Raw genomic sequence first — 27081 nt, 5'->3', positions numbered from 1 at the left:
TGGTGACAATATGAGAAAAAATTCTTTTTGCTGAAGATATTATCTATTGAAGCAAAAATACCAGCTACCAATCCGTCCCACCTCCATGATCTTGTCCTCTTTATTTCTCTTTTCCCCCAAAAGCAATAGAAATTATACATCTGGGAACACATCCAAATGAAAGAAACACTATTTCTTTACTTCCCTTTCCAGCAGATATGGCAACTAAGTATAAATGATGGTTCAGAGTTGGACGTGTTGTGCATTATTTCTCGAAAGGGTTTCAAAGAGAAAAACGCCCCTTTCACGTCTTTCCATTGTTCCATACGCAGTCCTACGATTATTACTGGCTGTAGCCAGAGCAGCTGACTTCAACCCTGAGATGGACACTAAGTTTAGGCCAGAAACACCTAGGTATAGAGACGAGAAACCTTCTACCTTCTTCAATCTACTGAAAATTTGGATTTCATGTCATTTACAAGTAAGGTTAACTTTTAGTAATACAGAATTTGAAACTTGGAGGCAGAATGCTACTCATGACAGAAACTAAACATAGTGTCATGAGCACGGAACTTAGTGTTATGTGGCACTAAGTTAGTAGAGAAAAGGCATAGCTAACTTAGGTATCACCTGTTGTAAGTTTCATGACTGTTTGCAGGCCCAAAATGTTCAAATGATGTCCACATTACTTTCAAAGCAGTACGTATGGCAACAGAGACAACCACAGGAAAGTGAAGAAAAAAATTCCAGTGTTGATTCATTTGGCCAATTCTAGTCACTTTCCGGAAACAAACTTATGGAGAGATAAATCCAGGTCACAGCTGGCTGGTCTGCAAGCATTAATGAAATGTGAGTGCAGTCCTCCTCTGAGTGTGATGCACAGCCCATGATCGTCATGAGTCCAATAATTTAGAGCTTTGCAAGACTGAAAATGCAAACTGCACCTTCATAAGCTTTCATTTCTTTAAAATTTATAGTAAGCAATGTTTTTCAAGCTTCACTCAGAGTCAAAGATGAGATTGTGGCCACAAACTGTGCCAAAAATGTCACCCAGCAAAAAAAGATCACATTAACCTTACTGGGTTCCTACCCAAGCCTTTTGGGTAGGAACATAGGTTGAGACGAGGATGATAAGAAAAATAATTCAGTGCGGTATTCATTGCCTAGAATACTCCACAACAAACGACCACAACTTCAGTGGTCTGAAATCACAGGAACTAATTATCTCACAGATTTGAGGTCTCAAGTCCAAAATTTAGATGTTGGCAGGAACCTGCTCCCTGTGGAAGGTTCCGAGGGAAAACCATTGCTTGCCTCTTCTGATTTATAGGGACTGCTTGGCACTTCTTGGCATTCCAGGGCCTGTGGCCACATCACTTTAATTCCTGCCTTCAATGTGCAATCACCCTCTCCTCTGTGTATCTTCTACTTTCTGTTAGCATCTAATCTCCCTCTGCCATGCTCTTATAAGAATGCACATGATTACATTTGGGGCATATGTGAATTACATAGGATAATGTTCTCCTTTCAAGATACTTAATCACGTCTTTTGTCATATAGAGTAATTTCACTCTTTGTCATATAAGTTACATTTATAGATTCCAGAGTTTGGGATGCAGACATATATGTGGGGTCACCACTCAGCCTAATATACACTCACAAGCCATTAAGGAAATGACCAAAGACTTTTATATGTCTAGTTTTCTTATACATTACATTCACAGTATATCAAAAGCCCGACGAGTTTTGGATGACATACGATGCCAAAGAAGCTACAAGCCTATTCTCTACATTTTCATAATCTTCAACCTCCAAGCACAGAAGGAAGCCAACTACAAGACCCACAGCTTCTAGGGAATGCACAGCACCCGTGTCCGCTTCAGTCGTGCCAATGGGAGATCATGGAAAAGGACAAACCTTCAAGAAACCAAAGCAGAGTCACCCAGTGTGAGGAGCTTACAGAAGGGAAGAGAAAGAAGTGCTCTCAATCCCTGCCCCTGAGATTTGATCATGCCTGTGCTCCAGTCACTCATTTGTCTCCTAATCCTCCTCCTCTTTTTCCCACTGATAGTGGCTTTTGCTGCACACATGCTGTGCTACCTTTACTATTGCATCCTGAGCATTTTACAGTCAGATCATTCACCTTTTAGAATATGAAGAACTATATATATCTTTATCAAATGATGCATAGATCACCATGCTGTAAAGTGCCAGTCTCTACCTAGAGTTTCAGCTTTATAAAACAGCTGAATGCGATTTTGGAGCTGTCTCTCTGAGAAAATAGTGAATGCATTTTAAGTGGACCAAGAAAAGCAAGTGTGTATGGATATATAATTGGCCAAAGGGGTATGCTCTAGAAAGATGAAAGTCTATCCCCCAATATTTTCTCTTCCCTTACTCTTTACTAATACAATATCTAATTTGTGACTAAATACATGGCCTATGGTATGAAAGCTATGTTTCTTAGCCTCCCTTGAAGATAGGTGTAATTACGTGATCAAGTTATGCCTAATGAGATAATTAGAAGTCTGTATGTGCTTTTTTTTTTTTCCAAATTCCACAAAGCACCTCAAAATTTCTCTTTCTCAATACTTTTTATTTTTTTAGGTTGAATAAAAAAGTTGTTGGGTTGATATAGTGGCTCACACTTATAATCCCAGCCCTCTGGGGCCAAGGCAGGAGGATCACTTGAGCTCAAGAGTTTGACACCACCTTTGGCAACACAGCAAGACCATATGCTTGTAACAATAAAAATATATATAATAAAATAAAAATATGTTCCTGGAGATTAAACAGTCATCTTAGATAAGAGATGGATATGGTATAGTTAAAATGTCTTATGTTGAACATATATGAATTATTGCTGATCTATATTTTGGTAATTTTATATAGTTTTTAAGTATACATGCATGTATATTTGTGTTAAATTATATTATGGTCCCACAAAAGAATTATCCTCCTTGAGAAGTTTGTATCTAGGAATGTACTCTCACTTGAGTATTACAGGATAGTTCCTATTCACCCTCTATTCGTCACTGTTCTCCAGAGAAAAAGAAACAATAGGATAGATAGGTAGATAGGTAGATAGATGATAGATAGATAGATAGATAGATAGATAGATAGATAGATAGATAGATAGATAGATAGAGAGAGAGAGAGAGAGAGATAGATAAAGAAGGAATTTATCATGGGAATTGGTTCACCCAGTTACGGAAGCTGAGAAGTCTACAATCTGCCACCTGCAAGCCAAGGACCCAGAAAAGCCAGTGGTGTGATTTGTCTGAGTCCAGTGGCCTGAAAACAGGGAGCTAATGGTTTAAGTCTCAGAGTCTGAAGACCAGAGGACACGCCCCAGTGTCTCAGGGCAGAAGAAGATACATGTCCCAGCTTTAGAATAGTTAGTGAATTCTCCTTTCCTCATTAATGAGAGCAGATCCTTATTCAGTCCAGTGATTAAAATGCTAATGTCTTCTGTCCCTCCCAGATGTGTCTAGAAATAAAGCTTTACCGCCTGTCTGGGCATCCCTTAACCTAGTCAAGTTTATATATGAAAGTAACCATCACATCCACATGCTCTTCACAACTTAGTATTGCTCATACCTTTAATTTTGGTCATTCTGTGATTCTGATTTTAATTTTGCCTTTCATAAATGACACTGGACAATTTCAACGTCTTCTTCAGTAAAGCTGATGGTTCAAGTTGCCTGCTCATTTTTTCTACTGGGTTGAGTGTCTTTCTCACACTGATTTGCAGGAGTCTTTATATGCTTTGGATAAATGACCTTGTTAAATACATGTATTAAAATATATTCTTCCATTCCATTCCACAGCTTGCTTTTTTTTTGTGATGAAGAAAGTTCTTATTTTTAAAGTATTCAAATTTACTGATATTTTTCTTTGTGATAAACTATTTTGTTTGTACAATTTAAAAATTATTTTCCTGTCCTGAAAATTTTTATGTATTATTATAATTTACAACATCTGTAAACTTCATTATTTTTCCTTTCGCAAGTAGATCTACTTTCCACTTGGAATAGATTTTGGTAGATTGCCTTAAGTACTGGGCTTTTTCGTATATGAGTACCCAGTTGTTGTAGAAGTTTTTATTGAAAGTTATTTCTTTTTCATATTAATCTGCAATATCATTACTTTTCGGACATAAATATAATTGTCATATGTGGGTAGGTCTGCTTTTGGACTCTCAATTCTTTTCAAAGATTCCATTGTTTTATTTTTGCCCCAATGTCCCAGTGATAGAACCACGGCCATAATATCCCTCTTAGTATCTTACCTTGTTCTCTCTTTGTAATATCTTAGCTATCCTCGGCCTTTTGCATTTCAATATATATTATGAATCAGCTTGTCAATTTCTACTCCCCAAAAATGTTGGGGTTTCATTGGAGTTTCATAGATCAATTCAAAAAGAACATAAATTTCTATGTATAATATTTAGTCTTTCAATCTGTAAATAAAAAATAGTCTCCATTTATTTAGCTTCCTTTAAATTTTCTTCAATGGGTCACATGGCCCAAGTGGTAAGGCCACTTGCTTCATAGCCTGGACCCATTGCAGTGTCCATTTCTGCTATACCTTTGGAAATATTTCACTTAATTCAGTAAATTCAGAATCATATTCTCAAGTGTGAAATATTCTGCCTCATGAGACTGGAGAAGTATTCCAAGCATCCTTACTTCTTCATTCTGGATGTGTGGGTGGCATAATTTTTCCTTTACCTTGTAGATGACTTTCTGGAATGCCTCAGACTATTCTAATCCTAAAAACTTCACTAATGAGACAAGCCTTATGTATTCATACAGTTTTTAATGCCCTCTTTCTGGACTGTGTGTGTCTTAACAGTCATTCAACACACTTGCCATATCTTGTTCAAACAGTATCATTACAATGATGTTATCGGTATGCCAATGTAATACTCAGTAGGATGTCTAGTGTCCCATGTCACTTCGGACTGGAATTATGACAAATAATGGGAAAAGTAATATAGCCCAGTGATAAGACCATAAATATATACTATTGTCTACCCCAGGTAAAGACAAACTATTTCTGAAAAATGTATCCACTGGCTTCGTGAGTATCCTATCCATCTGAGGCAGCATAAATCTGCTGGAGCAAAATACTCCATCAGGTAACACAGCTGTAAGTGGGGTTACCAGAATGGCGAGTTTGCAGTTGAACATAGCATCTTTCATCATCTTCTTACCTCATCCTTTAGGTCTTTAAGTATGTGGCACTAACATACGTCATTCTACATAAAATGTATTATTTTTTAAAAAATTACTGTATTGGCTATGGTATTGGCAGTTTTAGAAGCGTCTCCTTGGACTTCTTCTTGACCACAGGCTAAGGAACAGTGAGGAGATTTACCAATTACCAAGTTACCCCATTATGAGTACTCATTCATGTACCAGAGAAATAGCCACTGGATGGGTGTGTGCACCTATGGGACCTACTATGAGATGAACCTGTGCCAGAATTACACATATTATCCTTACTACATGCACATTCTCACAGAGGCCTTATGGCCTTTCAGGTGTCTAGTTATCAATGTCAACTTGGGCACCATATTCAGTAGCCCTTGATACATCTGTGTGCACTCCTTTTCCTCATGTATGGATCCAGGTAAATGTTTCCACATCCTTTGTAGGAAGGACTGAGTGGCATTGCAATTTCTTTCTTCTCATGACCAAGATTTTCTTTCATTCAGTGGCCTCTATTTCTGAACACTAGCTCAGGTCTGGAAATTTGGCAAAGTATAAGGATTTCTATTGGGATTTCCACCTTTGATTTCTTCTGATTATTCTCATTGATTGCCTCTTTATCTTATCTCTAGGAAAGCCAAGGGACCTTCTCCGTGATTCTTTCTATGTGGGCCACATCCTTCCCCCATTAGCTGCAACTCTGACTTTTCCCTGCCTGAGGCAAGTAAATGCTTTTTTGCAAGGCAAAAATATTTACATCATCCTTCAACAAAGGGAAAATAATAGACTTTTTTCAAGAAGTGGACTATTGAGGGGAGAGGTCAAGAGTTTTAAGTGTCTTGAAATTGGTGACCCATTTCTTGTCTCAGAATCCCAATATGTCTCAATCATAGCCCTGACCTTGAAATAACAGGCTTGTCAAAGTGGAGAAGCCAATATTTTCTAGAGCTCTGGCACCTATTATTACATTCCAGGCCTGATCTTCATCTTTTTCTTCCCAACAACTGCAGGATATTAGCATCTTTTTATATGCTAGTAAGGATCCCTCCTAACTGCCTTATATTGGTAATTAATGGTCCTTGTCTTCTCAACATCTTTTCTAATTAATAAATATCGTATACACCAGTCATTCAACTCAATTTTCTCTTTCCTCAAACATTTCAAAACCCTGATATATGACCTCACCAATGCATGAGCTTCTCATTTTAGAATCTGTTCCGAGGACCGCCCTTGGTAGGACAGTGTTACTGGGCACATTGCTTAGGAAACATTCTCTGAAGCAGAGGTTTGCATGATGGTGGTGATCAGACACTGTTCACAGGAAAAAAAAAATGCTTTATGAGTGACAAAGGAAGAATTGGATATTAAAAAAAAAAATCTCTTGTGATATAACAACAACTGAAGCCTCAGTTGACTCAATGTGAAGTTTTTAGCCTGGAAGGCCCTTTAGATATATGCCAAATTGAGGCGAGTGAGCCAGAGTCTTACATACACATCAAAGAGTCAATGAATGTGAGAAGTTCTTGCTTGGAGAGTGGGTAAAAGCCTTGAGCAAAAGAGCGTCTTTAAAAGGAAAGCAATCCCTGGGGATGTACTCAGCTCTAAGCCATAATAATGCAACACTTCTGACAGCCTGGAGGAAAGTTCTGGAATCTTAAAAAAGGTATCTGACCAAGACGCCAGATCATCTAATCCATCATGTTTTCAACAAATGATAAGGCACATCAATAGTATTAAAAAAATTACTTCATCATGTATGTGTGTTTTTGCTTAGGTCGTGTATGAAATAATGTTCACTAACATGTTGGTATGAGTTATTTCAGGGCAAGAAAAAAGTCTGGCTCTGTTTATGCTTTTCCTTATATTGTGTATGTTCCTTCGATTTCTTTAAAAATGAGCAAACACTCTGCATACTCAGAAATACCATGTGCCTATTTTTATTGTTAAAATATTAAAAAAAAAAAATTTAAAACATCTTCAAGAAATAACTTAGATTCTGTCTTCCTTGAAATCCTGGCATACTTTTTTAGTTTTTGAATCATAAAAAAGACAAATGAGTTTCTGTTTATTCAACAAATCCTTATAATTCAAATCGGACTTATTTTATCTTATTTCTGTTTCAAAAAGTTTAAGTTATATATTTGTAATCATTCTCTTGTTTCTTTAACATATATTAAATATCTTATATCTTTTATAGACACCATTTAAATGAACTGAGTTCCTCTTTAACTGTTTATATTTCTTGTTTCTGTTTTATAGCTTTTGCAACTACAGTACACTTTGGTGTCATTTTAATTTCTAGGTGAAATTTGTGTTATCTTTTGGTGACATTTTTCAAGAAATTGTTTATAGGTCAATTTCTTCATGTTCTCTGTGGATACTGTCATTTTCCTCAATAAGGCCTTTAACAGGCTCTTTCTCCCTGAACTGCAGCTTGCAGTGAGACTAACAGGCTTTTGAAGTTGCTTGTTAGATTTTCTTTGATGTTTTTCTGAAGATTGTAGAGAACACAATCAACCCCTGGTGTGTTCATATATGTTTTTGATGTCTTTTCAAATCCAATTTTTGTTCTAAAGTGAAGTTCACAACCATATTTCTAACAGTTTTTGTTCTTCTGAACTAACAGCTTTCAGCCTTTCTCCTTAATCACTGTGATAACACTAAAATTTCTGCTTTCATTGCATTCCTTAAAATTGAAAATATAAAAGTTAAGGAATTTATGTTTGTGAAAAAACTAGGTACAAGTTAGAACATGTCATGATTCTTTAAAATCTTACAATTTAATTGGAATGCATATTCATTTTATTAAGGGATATTTTGGATAAAATCAAAGTAGCAGGAAAAGATGGAGTAACAAGCAGACTCACAGAATATAATTTATCTTTCTTGAGTCATTTTTACTAAAAAATGAGAGGCTATTTCTCCCTAATTACTCTGAAAGGAACCTTTGTAATTAACTGGGTGACTGATTAGTAGCTTTTACTTAGGGAATATAATGGACCATTATTGCTAATGAGATTCCCCAAATCATAGCCTCAACACTAATAGGCATTGTAGTAGCAAGAACGTGAATTCTTCTCCTCCTTCTTCTTTAATGTATTGTCCTGTTATCAGTTAAATGCCAGTGAAAATTCATTATGGCTACCTCTTAATTAGGGACTGAGCAATACAAACAATTATATGTACAATGGGTGTATGCTCCAGAGAAAGTCAAACTGAATAGGATTTGCAAAAGTCTGTACAACTAACTCAGTAATAGTTTCTAATGGCTACAATAAATGAATAAACAAGGATTTAGAAATTAATTGATTCCTATTTGCCCTAATTTTCTACTGGATTTACTTCTATTGAATCTTAGTACACTTAGACTAATTATATCTGTTGAAAACTTATGTATTCTTAATAGAAATTAAAAGAATCAAGCCTAATACTCCAGGGCTCAGTTTTCTGCACTGACCTTGGTATTTGACAACTCCAGCCAATTTTCCACTTGCTTCCCCACCAACGTTTCTTCAGATTGAAGACTAACATCTAGAAGAGTCATGAAGTCTAAAGTCCAGAGGAGTCTTATCTTTTAGAAAGTTTTTCAAACATCCCAACCTCAAAAAAGTTTGGCTAACTGGTGTTCTTCCACAGCCCCACACATACAAACATCTTTATTTCACTTGTGTCATTATTTTTTTCTGTTTATATGTCTTTTTCTACAAGTACATTAATATGAAGGTATATTTTGAAATAAAGACACTTCCTCAACATTTATTCCTGAACCTGATACAGAATAGATGAACAATCCATGTTAATTTTCTAAAATGAATGTTACTTTTTTCAATTTTCTACCAAGATGGCAAATTCCTAAGGCTGCATTATTCTTTCCTCAAAAATATCATAGAAGAAACTATAAAGGGAAAACTAAAATCCAAGAAATAAAACAACAATAAAACACCATGAATAATGCCTTAGGTGCAGGTGCAGAAAGGAAAAGAAACAGAAAAGAATATATGCAGATTTTTGCAAAAAGCCCAATATAAAAAAGAAAATATCAATAAGTTATATGACATTAAAATTACAAACTTCTGTTCACCAAAAGACTCCAATAGGAAGTGAAAAGTGCAAAGCAGAGAGATGGAGAATCAATTTTTGCCATTCATATAGTAGACAAGAGACAAATCTAGAATACACCAAAAATATCACTAAATCAATAGAATAAAATGCAAATAACCACACACCACAGGATAGGCATATACTTGAATGCTCACTTTACTAAAGAAATAACAAAATATTTATTAAGCAGGTAAAAAGATTCTCAGTTTCAGGCCTGGTGCCATGGCTCACGCCTGTAATCCCAACACTTTGGAAGGCTGAGGCAAACTGATTGCTGAAGCCCAGGAGTTTGAGATCAGCCTAGGCATCATAGTAGGACCCCCTCTCTACAACAACAACAATAATAATACAATAAAATAATAAAAATGATGTTCAGTTTCATCAGTACACAAGTACAACTTTGATTAGGTACCACTGCACCAGAGGGATCAAATTTAAAAGTCTATTTATAGTGTGTTATTAAAAAAAAAAAAGAAAAATATCCTAGTAGAATACCTGGAATGCTTGTACCTACTTGTAGGAATGTAGAAATTGCCTCAATTTCTCCAGGAAAACGTTGAGCATCTACCACTTCAGATCACATGTCTATAATATAAGCAAAAAATTCACTATTGGGTATGTTTTCAGTAGAATTGTGCACATCTGTGTACTCTATTTGCAAAAGCAATAACAACAAAATAATTAAAAGTAACCTAAATGTTGATTAATAACAGAGTGCAGAAATAAATTATGATTTATTCAAACAGTGGAATGCTATGCAGTAATGAAAATCAGCAAACTGCCCCTATATTAAACATCATAGGTATGTCTCCTAAACACAATAAAAGACAAAAAAATCAGTGATAAACGAGGACATATTATACGGATTCAGAAATTCAGAGAGAAAACAGCAGCATCAGCAGAATAGAAATAATTCCTGACCTATGAGACCCATTTCACCAAATAAATGGAACAAATTCCTAGCTGGTACATATTCTGAGAAAAGTTAAGGTAGAAACTTATCTGGAATTTGAGTAATTATTATATAACCAGAAATAAATAGATGAAGTTACATCATAGAGTTTTTAAAATGAATTTCTGATACACTTTACAAATGAATAAATAATACTTAGGGTCATGAATGTCATCGTGTGTGTCATTGTCTATCAGTTACTTTGAACAATTGTGTTAATCAAAAGGAAAATTTCCCTTCTCTTCCCAAAATGTATATTTCTACCTGCATGCAAGAATGTTTGGTTATAACTTGACAACTTTACTCAGTGTTCATGATTCCTTTTTGAATGATATATGTGACGAGTTTGAATGGCCATTGACGTTTAGATTTTACATTTGTCTAAGAATATTCGCATGCCTTCAAGCTGTATGCCTTTTAAGTCAAAGCTAAAATACACTCTCTTCTAAGAAGGATTTTTAGTACATTACAGGTCAAAATAATTTATTTTTCTGCTAGAGTAATAGCCATTACTGTCTCTAATACTTGATCCAAAATTAATCACTTAATTGCTAAACAAAGCTATTGCATTTTCTTTTATTCATTTTATTGCCAAATAGTTCATGTGCTTTTACCATTTTCTGTTCAAAAGAAAAATTAAGCTTCTTAAAAGTATCGTATTTGTACTTATAAATAAGTCCTAGAGTATCTACTGAAATGTACATATTGGTATCAAAACACTTATATACACATTGATATTCTCCTGTGTAAACATTCAATAATATTAACTTGAGTCAAATTAGGTGTACAATTTTGCAATTCTTACAAGAAGTTTTCTGTAGGTGCTGGATGCCATTTATTACTGCTCAATATTTAGATTTTGGTGACTACGAAGTGTTGATTACCAATAAATAATATTTCTTTTTTGAAAAGCTTGACCATTATAGAAAAAGAATAGTTCATTCTGTAAAGCAGTAAGTATTTATTTTCATAGTGATTAATAAGTATATACATATATGCTTATAGAACCATATTAGATAGTTAATATAACTGTTAAAATGTGAAACTTTTATTATCATAATTTCAGTGTAAATAGTATTATTATCATAGAAATTTTTCTCACACATCCATGAAGCTCTAATCACCTGTTCTATATTCATTCAAGTTATCTTTTAAATATGATCATATCTTAATTTTAAGATTGATCTAAACTAAAAACACATATCTTTACTCTTGCACCAGTATTATGTTTATAAAATATCATTTTTAGCATTTTAAAGCTGCTTAGACCTTTAATAAAATAAATTTTGAGGGATAAGGAAACCATAAGGAATAGACAGTTTTAAAGACTTGTGATAGCTCATTTTCCCAGAAGACTTTGAAGCAAGAGATGTAATTTTCACTATTACAGTCATCCATTTACTCTAAAAACAGAAAAGGAGTATCTATCATTTGGATATTTTTAAATAGTCTACTATAACACATTCCTGATAAGTGAACTTTTGAGCCGTCAGGACATTATGGAGTAACTTAAAACACAGTAATCCCTGAGTTATTCTCCATCAGTGGTAAGGAGTACATTTCCCATATCATGAATTAGAGTTTTTTTGTTTGTTTGTTTGTTTGTTGTGTGTGTGTTTGTGTATATTAGTCCATTTCCATGCTACTGATAAAGACATACCCGAGACTGGGCAATTTACAAAAGAAAGAGGTTTAATGGACTTACAGTTCCTTGTGGCTGGGGAGGATCAAGTAGCATTTACTACCTGGATGGCAGCAGGCAAAGAGAGACAGCTTGTGCAGAGAAACTCCCCCTTATAAAACCATCACATCTCATAAAACTCATTCACTATCACGAGAATAGCATGGGAAAGACCTGCCCCCGTGATTTGATTACCTCCCACCGGCTGCCTCCCACAACACGTGGGAATTTAAAATGAAATTTGGATGGGACACAATGAAACCATATCAGCTTGTTTTTGGAAACTCAGTGCCCCTTACTTATAATATCAAAAGTTATTGAGGAATTCTTTTATCTCTGAAGTTACTGGTAAAATTTATTAGAAGACTTGTCTTTCCCTTTTAGTTGTATTTATTTGTTTTTTGAGTGTTTACCTTTGATGGTGAATTAGCTCCAAGCATTCAGGATGAGCCTATGTCTTAGTTTTATATAGCAGTCCTTATTGCAATGTCAAAACAGTGATAGTCATCAAAAATGTTTCCCCTGATAGCACGTTATTCAAGTACTTTTCCTCTTAACTAATGTGATAGTAAAGTAAATAAAATATCTATTTTTTAAAATGAGAACTACAAGACTGAATGTACCCTTTTCAATGTAATAAATGTATCATTTTAGAAGATTATAAGTGACCCCATGAAATGTTGCTTTACTTATACCTTCTCTATGGAAAATGAACAGGTACTATCTGATGTGCTTGGTTACAACTTTTCCAGATCAGACATCAGAAAAGTCAATATTTTTTGCACATGTGAAAAGTTATAAAAAGGGAAAAATAGTTTGTTTGTATATAAGAAGTTTTGAAACTGCCTTACTAGAGGAGAGGGAAGGGTATTTAAGCATTCAAACAGCATGGATACTGGGGCAGGCAATACAGAGATAAGTCATTTACAGATATTTTTATTATATCAGACTGATGAACAACAATACATTCTTGTGTTTCTTCCCCTTAAAATATCCTTTGTGTACCTTTTTATTTGAAATTATTTTCTCAGAAGCTCGGGGATTTAAGAAATTATCTGTTTAAATAAAATTTCTTTTTCCTCAATATGTTTTTTCCTCAAGATTTAGCAATTTATATTTTTAAAAATGAAAATTGGCTTAATTTTATATGGGAAGCAGATAGAGATGTTGTTACTTTGGGGGTAGCTTTAATATTTCACATAAATACACTTTTCTTCCAAATATACGCAGGATCAGGCAGATACTTTCCATACACTATTAGAGTCCAGCCCAAAATGCTTTTTTCCTGTTTCTTAAAACATGGTAACTCATTATAGGAGTTCAGGAATAAGAGAGGTAATATAAAATTTATTAAATATGGGATTTAGGTAAGTTGATCAAATCTGAATCTTACAACTGAAGGACATTATCAAGCTTCATAAATGAAATATATGTGTGTGTGTGTGTGTGTGTACATATACATATATATGGCACTCTTGTATTCTACATGGCATGATAATGTAAAATATAACAAATTAACACATTATGAGATCACTAAACATGTGATGGTCTTAGAATGATAAATCGGAGGTAAATTACCTTTTAAAGGTATGTCTGCATATAATTCAGCAAGAAAATTTTGTACCTTAATTTGCATTCTTCCTTTGATAACTGCTCAACCCCATTAAACAGGACAATTGGGAAAGGGATTAAGAAATTGGCCACATGGGGCAAACAGAAAAGAAAAGAAAAAAGAAAAGAAAAGAGAAAGGAAAGAAAAGAAAAGAAAGAGAAAGGGGAAAGGAAAGAAAGGAAAGGAAGAAAGGAAAGAAAGAGAAGAAGGAAAGAAAGAAAGAAAAAGAAAAAAAGAGAAAGAAAAAGAGAAAGAAAGAAAGAAAGAAAAAAGAAAAGAAAAGAAAAGAGAAAGAAAGGAAGGAAGAAAGGAAAGAAAGGCAAGAAAGAAAAAGAGGGAGTACAAAATGAAAATACATTCTGTTCTTTGCTGGGGCTCAAAAAAGGATACCTTTTGAAATGCTGAGTCCTTTGAACTAAGAGACTGGAAGGCCTCAGAGGCACCCTCAGGGGGAAAGTCTCTCTGTGACCTTCTGCTGTCTTTGTCTCTTGCCCTGTTTCTCCTCTGAAGCAAGTCACAGAAACCAGAATTCCTCTTCCCCATGGTGAGTCACAGAAACTAGAACCCATCCCCTCTACCACAAAGCCAGCCATGAAACCTACAATCATCCTCTTCCCCATGGTAAGTCACAGAAACTAGAACCCATCCCCTCTACCACAAAGCCAGCCATGAAACCTACAATCATCACTCTAACCTCCCGCCATCTTTCTGTACATGAGCTGGCCATAAAGAAATTCACTGACCGGCCCGGCGCGGTGGCTCAAGCCTATAATCCCAGCACTTTGGGAGGCCGAGACGGGCGGATCAGGAGGTCAGGAGATCAAGACCATCCTGGCTAGCACGGTGAAACTCCGTCTCTACTGAAAAATACAAAAAAACCAGCCGGGCGTGCTGGCGGGAGCCTATAGTCCCAGCTACTCCGGAGGCTGAGGCAGGAGAATGGCGGGAACCCGGGAGGCGGAGCTTGCAGTGAGCCGAGATCGCGCCGCTGCACTCCAGCCTCGGCGACAGCGAAACTCCGTCTCAAAAAAAAAAAAAAAAAAAAAGAAATTCACCGACCTATCTTGTCTGTTAGTAGGTCCTAAGACCCTCATTTATAAAGGATGTTCTAAAACATCATAAATGTCCTGACACATACCTAAAAGATTTTAAAAACTCTGCACAGATAGGCCAAGAAGAATCTGGACAGGCCCTGCTGAACATTCCCCCTCATTCTATTACCATTGGGTCATAACTTTTTTGTCCAATCCCATTTATACACAGCTGTATGTTCTTCATTAAAACTAAGCATAAAAATACATAGTTTTCACTGGTCCTTTGGGTCTTCATGCCTGAAGGCTCCCACGTCACCTAAAACTTTGATTAAATCAATTTGTTATGTTTTCTTTCGCTAACCTGTCTTTTGAATAGCAGCGTCAGCCATGATCTTTACGATGAATAAGAAAAGGTATCACACCTTTCTGCACCTACACCTTCTTCAGCAGTTTGCTTATAATTGCTTGTTGTAATCAATCCAAAAATTTGCTTGCTTTGCCGAAAATTAAAATTTAAATATAGAAGACAGGCAAGGTGTCAGAGAACCTAATGGGCCTCCAAAATTTGTATTGGTAAATACATTTATGTTAACTACCATACTAATTGTAGAAACAGCTATGTATTCCATGATAGCAATTTGCTTAATCATTAATTTCAATATAGTCTAAAGATTATCTGGTATTCTTTTAATTCAATATTTTTGTTTTAAATATAATTAACTTATGTTCTTGTGCTAAAGACAACAGGTTTCTCACTCTCACCTTTTACTGGCCTTGGAGTTTAGATTGAATTCAGCAGATAGCTAAGTGATGTACTTGAAATCACAGGGACAAGTCAAAAAGAAACGTTTTTTGTTACAGGAGTAAATTTCAAATGTCCCACCACAAAAAGTTAGGTGATTGATATGTTAATTAACTTAATTTAATCATTCCACATTACATAACTATATATCTGTGTGTATAGCAAAACATTACATTGTACCCAATAAATATATACAATTATTATTTACCAATAAAAAATAATTAAAAAGAAGAAAGGTCTTAATCAATGATGTGCTAAAGCTTAACACTCATTTTCAGTTAAAAAAACAGATAATAGAAATTTAAATGTTTTTATTTTATATAATGTTTAAAAAGGTTGTCATTAGAAGCATGAAAATTGCCTAAACTTGGTAATAATAATCCACAGTGGCATGTTTTATTATTTTATTGTTTATAAAATATAGTGTTAATAAAGCTCAAGATATTTGGATTACCAGTGCTGCTAATTTTAGAGATACAAATGGTGATATGCACCTCTAAAGAAGTAAGCCTGGTCAAGGTGTGATAGTAGCAAATTGTTGACCTGCGGGGATTGCACACATTTTACCATTGAGGGTGTAAATGTTATAAACAGCAAAATTTAGCTGTGAGTTTCACAAGTACAATATTTGTTTTCAAGGTCACAAAGTTGGTGGGAAACTATATTTGTATTGTGTGTTCCTAACCTACATCAACCCTTGGGCAAATTGTTATCGTAATCATATTTGAGATGTGGTATAAATTAATATAGATTTAAGCAATATATAGAAATCCATGGATTTATTTGTTCAATAAATAAATGAAAGTAATATATTTTACTCATTAGTGTTAAGAGACAATATTCTAAATATTAATTCACATAAAGATATAGAAATAAACATGTATTGGATATTTTATTTAACTCAAGGTGGAGGTAGATGTTATAATTGGTTCAAAGAAGAATCTAAATAAAAGGCACATTTATAGAGCACAAGTATTAAAATGGTGTATAAATGGAGGCAAAAATTAGCCTCTTCTCCAACTGAGGAAGGATGGCTTTTGAACCTGTACTGGGCAGGGCAGAATTTTCATGTCTATAGACAAAAATTCTTTGGTATTGCTAAAAGTTTTCTACAGTAATTTGCAGAGTTATAGAGTAATTCATATAATTAGAACAAACTGCAGGACTGACCTCTAGACATCCCTTTTCAGAGTTGTAGAATAACTCATAGAATCAGATAAACTGCAGGGGTGTCCCATAGACAATGTGCTTCTACTGTAGCACAGTTGTTTTTTTCTGCAATACTAGATTTTGGATAATTTAACATGTAATTTAAAGACAACTGTGATACTTCAGAAATAAAATGAACTCTGCTGTCAAATGGAAGCCAGTATTGCTTTCATTTGTATCCTTTTTCAATATTTGTTCAAATCTTGTTTTTTGCCATCTAGTATCTGCGTGGAGTCATCAGTCACCTACCGGCTCTGTAGCTCAGTTTCCTCATTTGTAAAACAAATAAAACAAATGCATGTAATGCAAGTATTTTAGGAGGAGAAGCAAGGGACTAAATGGCACAACATGGAAAATACCCTAAATGAATATTATAAAAGTTTGCTACATCATTCTTACAATAAATATTCAAGTTAGATATTGTTACGATTCTTAAAGTTCTTTGCTCAAAGTTGCATGCCCATATCACACCTAGAACTGACTCTTTAGTAATTTCTTAGGGCTGTATTTAGTATTCCACATTTTGCATGTCAGCAAACCCATTTTATTCTCTCTGAAACTGGATCCCTTCTAACATTGTTAATGTCTAACAATTCCTCTTGCTCAGGGGGTTGTCTCAGGCGTAGTTGCCAATGACTGCATGTGCCCAAATCTGGTCATTGTCGTTCACATTGTCGACAAATCAATTAAATTATGTGATTTATTTAAATTAGTTATGTTGAAGTGTATGTTGAAGTAATTTGTTATTGAAATTGCCTTTAAAATAGTATGTTATGCTTTACAGTGAAATAAAAAAAATCTCAGTGTATTCAGAAAATTTCAGAAACAAAAAATAATATATTCATTTTTAGAGGATTTATTAAAATTATTTAGTCTAAAAGAGTTTTCCATATATACAATAAAAATTTAAAGCTATGAGGAAATCTTTCTTCATATTTTATGGGACACATTTTCTTTCTTAGTAAACATAAATGATAGTCCCTAATTACAATTGACAGTGTCCTAGATCCATTGAATTACAGCATACTAATTTATTCAATTTTCAAAATAACACTGATAGATAGGTAGCTTTTATCATATTATGCACATGAGAAACCTGGAATTCAGAAAATACTTAAATTTCAAAATCCTTACAACCAATCTAGTGCCCTTTCTGCTACCCTACCAATAATACTCAGAACACTTTCATTCTATAAAGATTTTGCTCACAGCCTTAAGTAAACACATAATCTTTGAAGCAGCAATTTCTTGATCCATTATTTGATTCTTTAAAGATATGGCAGCTCAATTGTGCTCACAACGAGGTGTTGAATTAAAACAAGTAAAATGTGACTTGTTTTAAACCAATCATATAGGGAATACGTTTATTTTTCTTTGTAAATACATGGTGCTGTGTTATTTCAGAAGATAGTAAATGTTTTGTTCTATGTGTGATATTTGCTTTATAGCTGTTGTCACTTTTATGTGATAAGTCAGATGTATCAAATATATTACACTAATGTTCCATTATACATTCTGGAGAGCATGTGATAATAAAGGTCTTACATAAACTCTGATTAGGCAATCACCCACATATTGATCTCTTCCAAGAAATAGTCCTTCCTCTCTAAGGAAATATCTCCATATCAAGTTACATTTATACGGGCGTGTGTGTGTGTGTGTGTATTGCATAACTCACAGTTATTATATATCTGGAAAACTACTTAATCACATTACTTATCAAGAAACTACTAAAAAAGACAAACAATAGTTAATGTCTACAGGGTAGTAAATTAGAGAAATGTAGCTCCATAAAATGTATTTCCTTAGGAATTGTGGCAGATAAAGGTCATTACAATGAATCTTTTGATTCCCTCAAGAAAAGGTGAAGTTCTTAGGGATGCTTAGAAATGAAAACGGCAAATAATGAAAGACACAGTATTAAGAAAACACATATTTACATCCATGCTTTTTTTTTCTGGTTATACATAAAAGGTTATTTTTTCTTTCTCCCCATTACTTAAGAATTTAAGTTGCAGACTATGTGAATAGGAATGAGAAAGCTTTATGATATCTCCCAGAAAACGTCACTTTCTTTCATAGAATGTGACAATAATGAATTTCACCTGAGCCTGTATTTCTGGAAAACAAGAATGGTTAGGAAATCCCAAATTTTCCTAAGGCCCTATCTCTCCACCTCTGCAGCAAGTTCCAGAATGGCTTGCTGCAAAGAACCATTCATCCCATATGACTTAGAATACACTCAACCTCCATTGCCCACTCTTCCACTCCTCAAAACTCACAGATGACTCCTTTAAAGTTTTCCTGTGATGAGATCAAACACAGTCAGCCCTTTTCCCTTCTCCTAAACCTGATGATAAGGTCAAGCACAGACCCTTCAACTTTTCATTATTTGTCTCATGCTTGATCAGCTGAGATTAGGACTCGTTGTCCTAACTAGACACAGAGATAAACATTGAAACTAATTAGACACAGAGATAAACATTTCCTCTTCAGCTGATAGAGTGAGATGATTTTCCTCATTGTCAAACAATCTCAACTCAAAATTACCTTCCTATAACTTGTCTTCTCCTTCCCAGAAAAATCTAAAGCAAAACCACTCTGCAAACTCTTGCTGACCTTCAGATCTAGGGTCTGGTAAAAGACTATAAAAAACTAGTTATTTCACCAAGTCATTAGTTTTGAAGATTTCTGGCTTATCCTAATGAATGGACATGCTCCCTCTAAATAACTTGAATTGAATTGAAAGATTCTGAAAAAAAAATCATCCCTGTATGGCTCTTTCTCCTTCAATGCTAGTAAATGTTAGAAAATAGTATGAATTGGCAAAATAAACCATCAGCTAAATAGCCCACGAAGTTGACAGCAACCCAGCACTTTGGGAGGCCAAGGTGGGTAGATTGCATGAGCTCGGGAGTTCGAGACCACCCTGGGCAACATAGTGAAATCCTGCCTCTATAGAAATAAATAAATAAATAAAAATAACTCACTGGACATGGTAGCGTGTGCCTGTAGTCCCAACTACACAGGAGGCTGAGTAGGGTGGGTGGATTGCTTGAGCCTGTGGGGTGGACGTTGCAGTGAGCTGAGATCGCATTGTTGCACTGCATACTAGGTAACAGAGTCAGTTCCTGTCTCAAAAAATAAATAAATAAATAAATAAATAAAAGAAAAAATTCATAGCAAAAGAGGTATGCAATGTGGGCAATATCTTTGTAAGACATTGTGTGGGTGGATCTGTTTGTGTATGAATAGTCTGCATGCATTCAATAGGAAGCATTTATAACTGGGGATTCAATTAATGACAATAGTAACTAGAAGTTCCTCATATAATTTGAACTTAAAATACTTTTGTTTTGTGTGATTTTGAATACTGATTCTATTTGATGCTATTTTGCATATTGGTTTTAATTTGAAAAGGAGAACTTTTACTTGTGAATTTAGCTGTTTTACATAGCAATTATGTAATTTAGTGGTGAGTGTATCATCCAATACTAAGTGGAAGACACAAGGTCCTGTGTTGTTATGCCACTCCAGGAAGACATAACAAATATAATAAGGTAAGAACACGTCTATGTTTTGTGATATATACTAAATAAAGTCCCTTTAAAATGATCGTTCAGCCAATGTTCTGCGGTGCCTACTCATTAATGTTCTTTTCTTAGATCGTCCAACGGTCTTTCCGTGACACAATTTAATTTCTGGAAGAAGCTACAAACTTTGAAAATAAGAAGATAGGCAGTAAAAATGTTATCTTAAAAAATAAGAAAACATTGAAAATAAATTATAAAGACATGAAATCAAAACTAATTTTTGAAGGAGCTGAAATAGTTTTATATCTTGTCCTCAGAGTTTTAAGATCAGGCAGTCTCAATGTACAAATCAGAAGTCCTGACATGATCAATAGAGCAATTTATGTTAAAAAAAATTCTTTAATCTGTTTCTCTTTTTTTTTTCCTACACATTTCTGGGATGCCTCTTGATTTAATGTATCACAGCAAAACACATCAGACTATGACTATACTCTGACAGTGTGTGAGTCTAATTTGGCAATCTGAAACTGTGTTCTAGCTCACGATTTTATTTTAAATATATATTTAAAATATTATTGCATTAGCTCATTGACTTTTTCTGTGTTTCAGTTATATGGGTCTTTGAAACTATCCTTGCTAGCATAAGAGGTAAAACAAGGGGTTCAATTTAAAAATAAAAGCAGCTATTTATTTGAATAAGGAAAGGGACTGTAGAAGAATCTCATGATTTGGAGCAAAAGTTCTAACTTCTTTCAAGTGAACTTGAGAAAAGTCACTTACCTGTGTTATTTTATTTTTCTACTCACAGCTTTGTTTTAAAGAGGTAACTAAGTGTATGTGTATACAACTAGTCTGCTTTTGACAGCAGTATTGCAGAGTATCTATCACTTTCTACTTATTCTTTCTCTCAGTAATGCTTGCTTTAATTGCATCCACAAACTACTAGCTGCTGCAAACACGACTTCTGTGAACAGCCTCATCCATGCCCTCTTATGAACCCAAGTGAAACCTCACAGGTTTCCCTCAGTTGGGTCATTGCGCATGTCAATGTTTAATTTGAATAAGGACTACCGGATACTCTCAAAATGACTGCACAAGTTCTAATTTCCAGCACCTGTCATAGTCTACACTTCCATTTTCATTCTACACTAAGGTACATAAATATATGCCAGGCCTTCATCTAATTTCTTAGCATTTACTTTATGTCTCATGATATTTCTTCTGTGGAAAAGAGAAAAATCAGTCTTTTATAATTACGCCATCACTTGTTAGCTTTACTAATATGTGTGTGTGTATTTCACTTAATATTTTTATTTTTTTATATATATATATGTACACACATACATATATTTCACTAATGACCACTGATCATGCAGTATTAATGTTTAATCTCATAATGCAGGAATACATAAACATGTAAGCAGTTATAGCTTCAGGGCTTACTCTCAAAAAGCAGGTGAAATATTTAACTGACTGATACTACTATTTAATGTTGTGATTTGGGGTAGGTTACTTAACTTCCCCAAACCTCTTTTTTTCCCTATTATTAAAGAGGTGCCAATTTCATAGTGAATCTCAAATTCCGGACTAGCTGGAATTTCCTAGGCCTAAGCCTAGCTGGGAAGGTGACCGCATCCACCTTTAAACACAGGGCTTGCAACTTAGCCCACACCCGACCAATCAGAGAGCTCACTAAAATGCTAATTAGGCAAAACAGGAGGTAAAGAAATAGCCAATCATCTATTGCTTGAAAGCACAGCGGGAGGGGCAAGGATCAGGATATAAACACAGGCATTGGAGCTGGCAACAGCAACCTGCTTTGGGTCCCCTCCCCTTATGTGGGAGTTCTGTCTTCACTCTATTTCACTCTATTAAATCTTGCAACTGCACTCTTCTGGTCTGTGTTTTGTTACGGCTGGAGCTGAGTTTTTGCTCGCCATCCACCACTGCTGTTTGCCGCCATCGCAGACCCGCTGCTGCTGACTTCCATCCCTCCGGATCCATCAGGGTGTCCGCTGTGCTCCTGAACCAGCGAGAAGCCCATGGCCATTCCCAGTCGGGCTAAAGGCTTGCCATTGTTCCTGCACAGCTAAGTGCCTGGATTCATCCTAATCAAGCTGAACACTAGTCACTGGGTTCCACGGTTCTCTTGCGTGACCCACGGCTTCTAAGAGAGCTATAACACTCACCGCATGGCCCAAGATTCCATTCCTTTAAATCTGTGAGGCCAAGAACCCCAGGTCAGAGAACACGAGGCTTGCCACCATCTTGGAAGTGGCCCACCACCATTTTGAGAGCTCTGGGAGCAAGGACCCCCCCCCCCCCCGTAACATTTTGGCGACCACAAAGGGACCTCCAAAAGCGGTGAGTAATATTGGACCACTTTTGCTTGCTATTCTGTCCTGTCCTTCCTTAGAATTGGAGGAAAACACTGGGCACATGTTGACCAGTTAAAAACGATTAGGATGGCCGCCGGACTTAAGACTCAGGTGTGAGGCTATCTGGGGAAGGGCTTTCTAACAGCCCCCAGCTTTTCTGGGTTGGGGTCATTGGTCTGCCTGGAGCCATCTTCAACTTCCAATTTTCTTGGGGAAGCCGAGGGCCGGCTAGAGGCAGAAAGCTGTCGTCCTGAACTCCGGGCAGTAGCCGGTTGAGATCATGGCGCAGCCAGAAGGCTCTACACCACAGTCGCGTAAGCCCCTACCTTTCCTTCTGACCCATACCTCCTGGGTCCCGACCACCACTTCCTTGAAAGTGTAGCCCCAAACTTCTCCTTACCTCTGAATCTACTTCCTCTGGTCTCGGTCTCCTAGGTACTAGTGGTTCAGACTTTCATTTCCTCTAGCAAGTTGTATCTCCAAAGGGATCTAAGGAAGCTCTAGGCTGCGTCCTTAGGCATCTAGGCTGCAAACCCAGGGAATCTTATCCCTGGTGTCCCTCCCAGTTTAGGTATACAGCTCTCAAAATGGGCAGTTATGTGGGACCCATTCCCCACCACGCTTGCCAGGGTCCCAAGTTTGTAATGGCTGAGAGAGACGGGGAGGGGGGCGGGAGGGAGAGAGACAGGGTGAGAGAGACAAAGAGAGAGTTAAAGAGAAGAAGAAAGAAAAGGATTGAAAAAAAGAAGGGTGTCCTAGCCTGGCGCGGTGGCTCAAGCCTGTAATCCCAGCACTTTAGGGGGCCAAGACAGGCGGATCACGAGGTCAGGAGATCGAGACCATCCTGGCTAATATGGTGAAACCCTGTTTCTGCTAAAAAATACAAAAAACTAGCCAGGCGAGGTGGTGGGCGCCTGTAGTCCCAGCTACTCGGGAGGCTGAGGCAGGAGAATGGCATGAACCCGGGAGGTGGAGCTTACAGTGAGCCGAGATCCGGCCACTGCACTCCAGCCTGGGTGACAGAGCAAGACCCTGTCTCAAAAAAAAAAAAAAAAAAAAAGTGTTCCTTTTCCTTTAAAAGCCAGGGTCAATTTCAAACCTGTAATTGATAATTAAAGGTCTTGTCTGTGACACTATAACACTCCAATACCACTTTGTTGTCAGTGTAAATAAGGGCATAGCCCAAAAGCACTGAGGCCACTGACAACCGGTAGATTTCCTATCAAAAATCCTTAACCCAGTAACCCGCAGATGGGCCAAATGCATTCAGTCAGTAGTGGCAACTGCTTTGCTAAAGGTAGAAAAGTAACTTTAGAGGAAACTTCATTGTGAGCACACCTCACCAGTTCAGAATTATTCCAAGTTAAAAAAAAGAAAAGGTAGCTTACTAACTCAAATCTTAAAGTATGGGGCTATTCCGTTAATAAAAGGGTAATGTAACTCCAAACACTGATAATTCCCTTAACCCACAGATTTCCTAACAGGGGATTTAAATCTTAATTACCATACAAAGGTCTGACCAGACCTAGGAGGAACTCCCTTCAGGACAGGAGGATAGATGGTTGCTCCCAGGTAATTGAGGAAAAAATAAAACCCAATTGGTATTCAGTAATTAATACGGAGACTCTTGTGGAAGCAGGGTTAGAAAACTTGCCCAATAATTGGTCTCCTCAAACATGCGAGCTGTTTGCACTCAGGCAAGCCTTAAAGTACTTACAGAATCAAAAGACTATCTTAATCCTGACTTAATAGGTTAGCTACACCCTCTCTGAAATGAATTTGCATAAGAACTGTTGTTTATAGGAATGCATCTTGATGGGGCAGCTGGGTTGTTATGAAATACTCAGTAACTCTGTCCAGGTCTAGGGCTCACCCCTGAACGCATAGGCAATATTGGGCACGCTGGTAAAGGACCACTAGAATCCAGCAGCCCAGACCCCTTTCTTTGTGGTCAAGAAAGGCGGGAAAACAGGTGCGGGACTGCTACATCGGTGAGCGTAAGTAATCCGGGAAGCAGAGGTCCACGGGTGGTTACGCACCCTGGAAAGGATTAAGCATTAGGACCCTAGAGGACGCTCTATGACTAATGTTCATCGGAAAATGATTAGGGGTGCTGGCATCCCTATGTTCTTTTTTCAGATGGGAAATGTTCCCCCCAAGGCAAAAATGCCCCTAAGATGTATTCTGGAGAATTCGGACCAATTTGACCCTCAGACGCTAAGAAAGAAATGACTTATATTCTTCTGCAGTACCACCTGGCCACAATATCCTCTTCAAGGGGGAGAAACCTGGCCTTCTGAGGGAAGTATGAATTCTAACAGCATCTTACAGCTAGACCTCTTCTGTAGAAAAGAAGGCAAATGGAGTGAAGTGCCACATGTACAAACTTTCTTTTCATTAAGAGACAACTTGTAATTCTGTAAAAAGTGTGATTCATGCCCTACAGGAAGCCCTCAGAGCCTACCTCCCTACCCCAGCACCCCCCTGACTCCTTCCCCAACTAATAAGGACCCCCCTTCAACCCATTCGGTCCAAAAGGAGATAGACAAAGGGGTAAACAATGAACCAGAGAGTGCCAATGTTCCCCGATTATGCCCCCTCCAGGCAGTGGGAGGAGGACAATTGGGCCCAGCCAGAGTGCATGCACCATTTTCTCTCTCAGACTTAACGCAAATTAAAATAGACCTAGGTAAATTCTCGGCTAACCCTGATGGCTATATTGATGTTTTACAAGGGTTAGGATAATCCTTTGATCTGACATGGAGCGATATAATGTTACTGCTAAATGAGACACTAACCCCAAATGAGAGAAATGCCACCATAACTGCAGGCCCAGAGTATGCCGATCTCTGGTATCTCAGTCAGGTCAGTGATAGGATGACAACAGAGAAAAGAGAAGGATTCCCCACAGGCCAGCAGGCCGTTCCCAGTGTAGACCCTCACTGGGACGCAGAATCAGAACATGGAGATTGGTGCCACAGACATTTGTTAACTTGCATGCTAGGAGGACTAAGGAAAACTAGGAAAAAGCCTAGGAATTATTCAGTGATGTCCACTGTAACACAGGGAAAGGAAGAAAATCCTACCGCCTTTCTGGAGAGACTAAGGGAGGCATTGAGAAAGCATACCTCCCTGTCACCTGACTCTACTGAAGGCCAACTAATCCTAAAGGATAAGTGTATCACTCAGTCAGCTGCAGACATTAGGAGAAAACTTCTAAAGTCTGCCTTAGGCCCAGAGCAAAACTTAGAAACCCTATTGAACTTTGCAACCTCGGTTTTTTATAATAGAGCTCAGGAGGAGCAGGTGGAACGGGACAAATGGGATTAAAAAAAAAAAAAGAAAAAGGCCACTGCTTTAGTCATGGCCCTCAGGCAAGCAAACTTTGGAGGCCCTGGAAAAAGGAAAAGCTGGACAAAGCGAATGCCTAATAGGGCTTGCTTCCAGTGTGGTCTACAAGGTCACTTTAAAAAAGATTGTCCAACTATAAACTGCCCCCTCGTCCATGCCTCTTATGTCAAGGGAATCACTTTAAGGCCCAATGCCCCAGGGGACGAAGGTCCTCTGAGTCAGAAGCCACTAACCAGATGATCCAGCAGCAGGACTGAGGGTGCCCATGGCAAGCACCAGCCCATGCCATCACCCTCGCAGAGCCCCAGGTATGCTTGACCATTGAGGGCCAGGAGGTTAACTGTCTCCTGGACACTGGCATGGCCTTTCAGTCTTACTCTCCTGTCCCAGACAACTGTCCTCCAGATCTGTCACTATCTGAGGGGTGCTAGGACAGCCAGTCACTAGATACTTCTCCCAGTCGTTAAGTTGTGACTGGGGAGCTTTTACTCTTTTCACATGCTTTTCTAATTATGCCTGAAAGCCCCACTCCGTTGTTAGGGAGAGACATTCTAGCAAAAGCAGGGGCCGTTATACACCTGACCATAGGAGAAGGAACACCCGTTTGTTGTCCCCTGCTTGAGGAAGGAATTAATCCTGATGTCTGGGCAACAGAAGGACAATATGGATGAGCAAAAATTGTCCATTCTGTTCAAATTAAACTAAAGGATTCCGCCTCCTTTCCCTATCGAAGGCAGTATCCCCTCAGACCTGAGGCCCAACAAGGACTTCAAAGGATTGTTAAGGACCTAAAAGCCCAAGGCCTAGTAAAACCAATCAATAGTCCCTGCAATACTCCAATTTTAGGAGTACAGAAACCCAACAGACAGTGGAGGTTAGTGCAAGATCTCAGGATTATCAATGAGGCTCTTGTTCCTCTATAACCAGCTGTACCTACTCTTATACTCTGCTTTCCCAAATACCAGAGGAAACAGTGGCTTACAGTTCTGGACCTTAAGGATGCCTTTTTCTGCATCCCTGTACATGCTGACTCTCAATTCTTGTTTGGCTTTGAAGATCCTTCAAACCCAATGTCTCAACTCACCTGAACTGTTTTACCCCAAGGGTTCAGGAATAGCCCCCATCTATTTGTTCAGGCGTTAGCCCAAGACTTGAGCCAATTCTCATACCTGGACACTCTTGTCCTTTGGTACATGGATTATTGACTTTTAGCCACCCGTTCAGAACCTTGTG

The sequence above is a fragment of the Mandrillus leucophaeus genome, unplaced genomic scaffold (genome assembly GCF_000951045.1).
Source record: "Mandrillus leucophaeus isolate KB7577 unplaced genomic scaffold, Mleu.le_1.0 Scaffold142, whole genome shotgun sequence".
Taxonomy (NCBI): Eukaryota; Metazoa; Chordata; class Mammalia; order Primates; family Cercopithecidae; genus Mandrillus; species Mandrillus leucophaeus.
The sequence above is the reverse complement of the archived record's forward strand: the minus strand, read 5'-3'. Positions refer to the sequence as shown.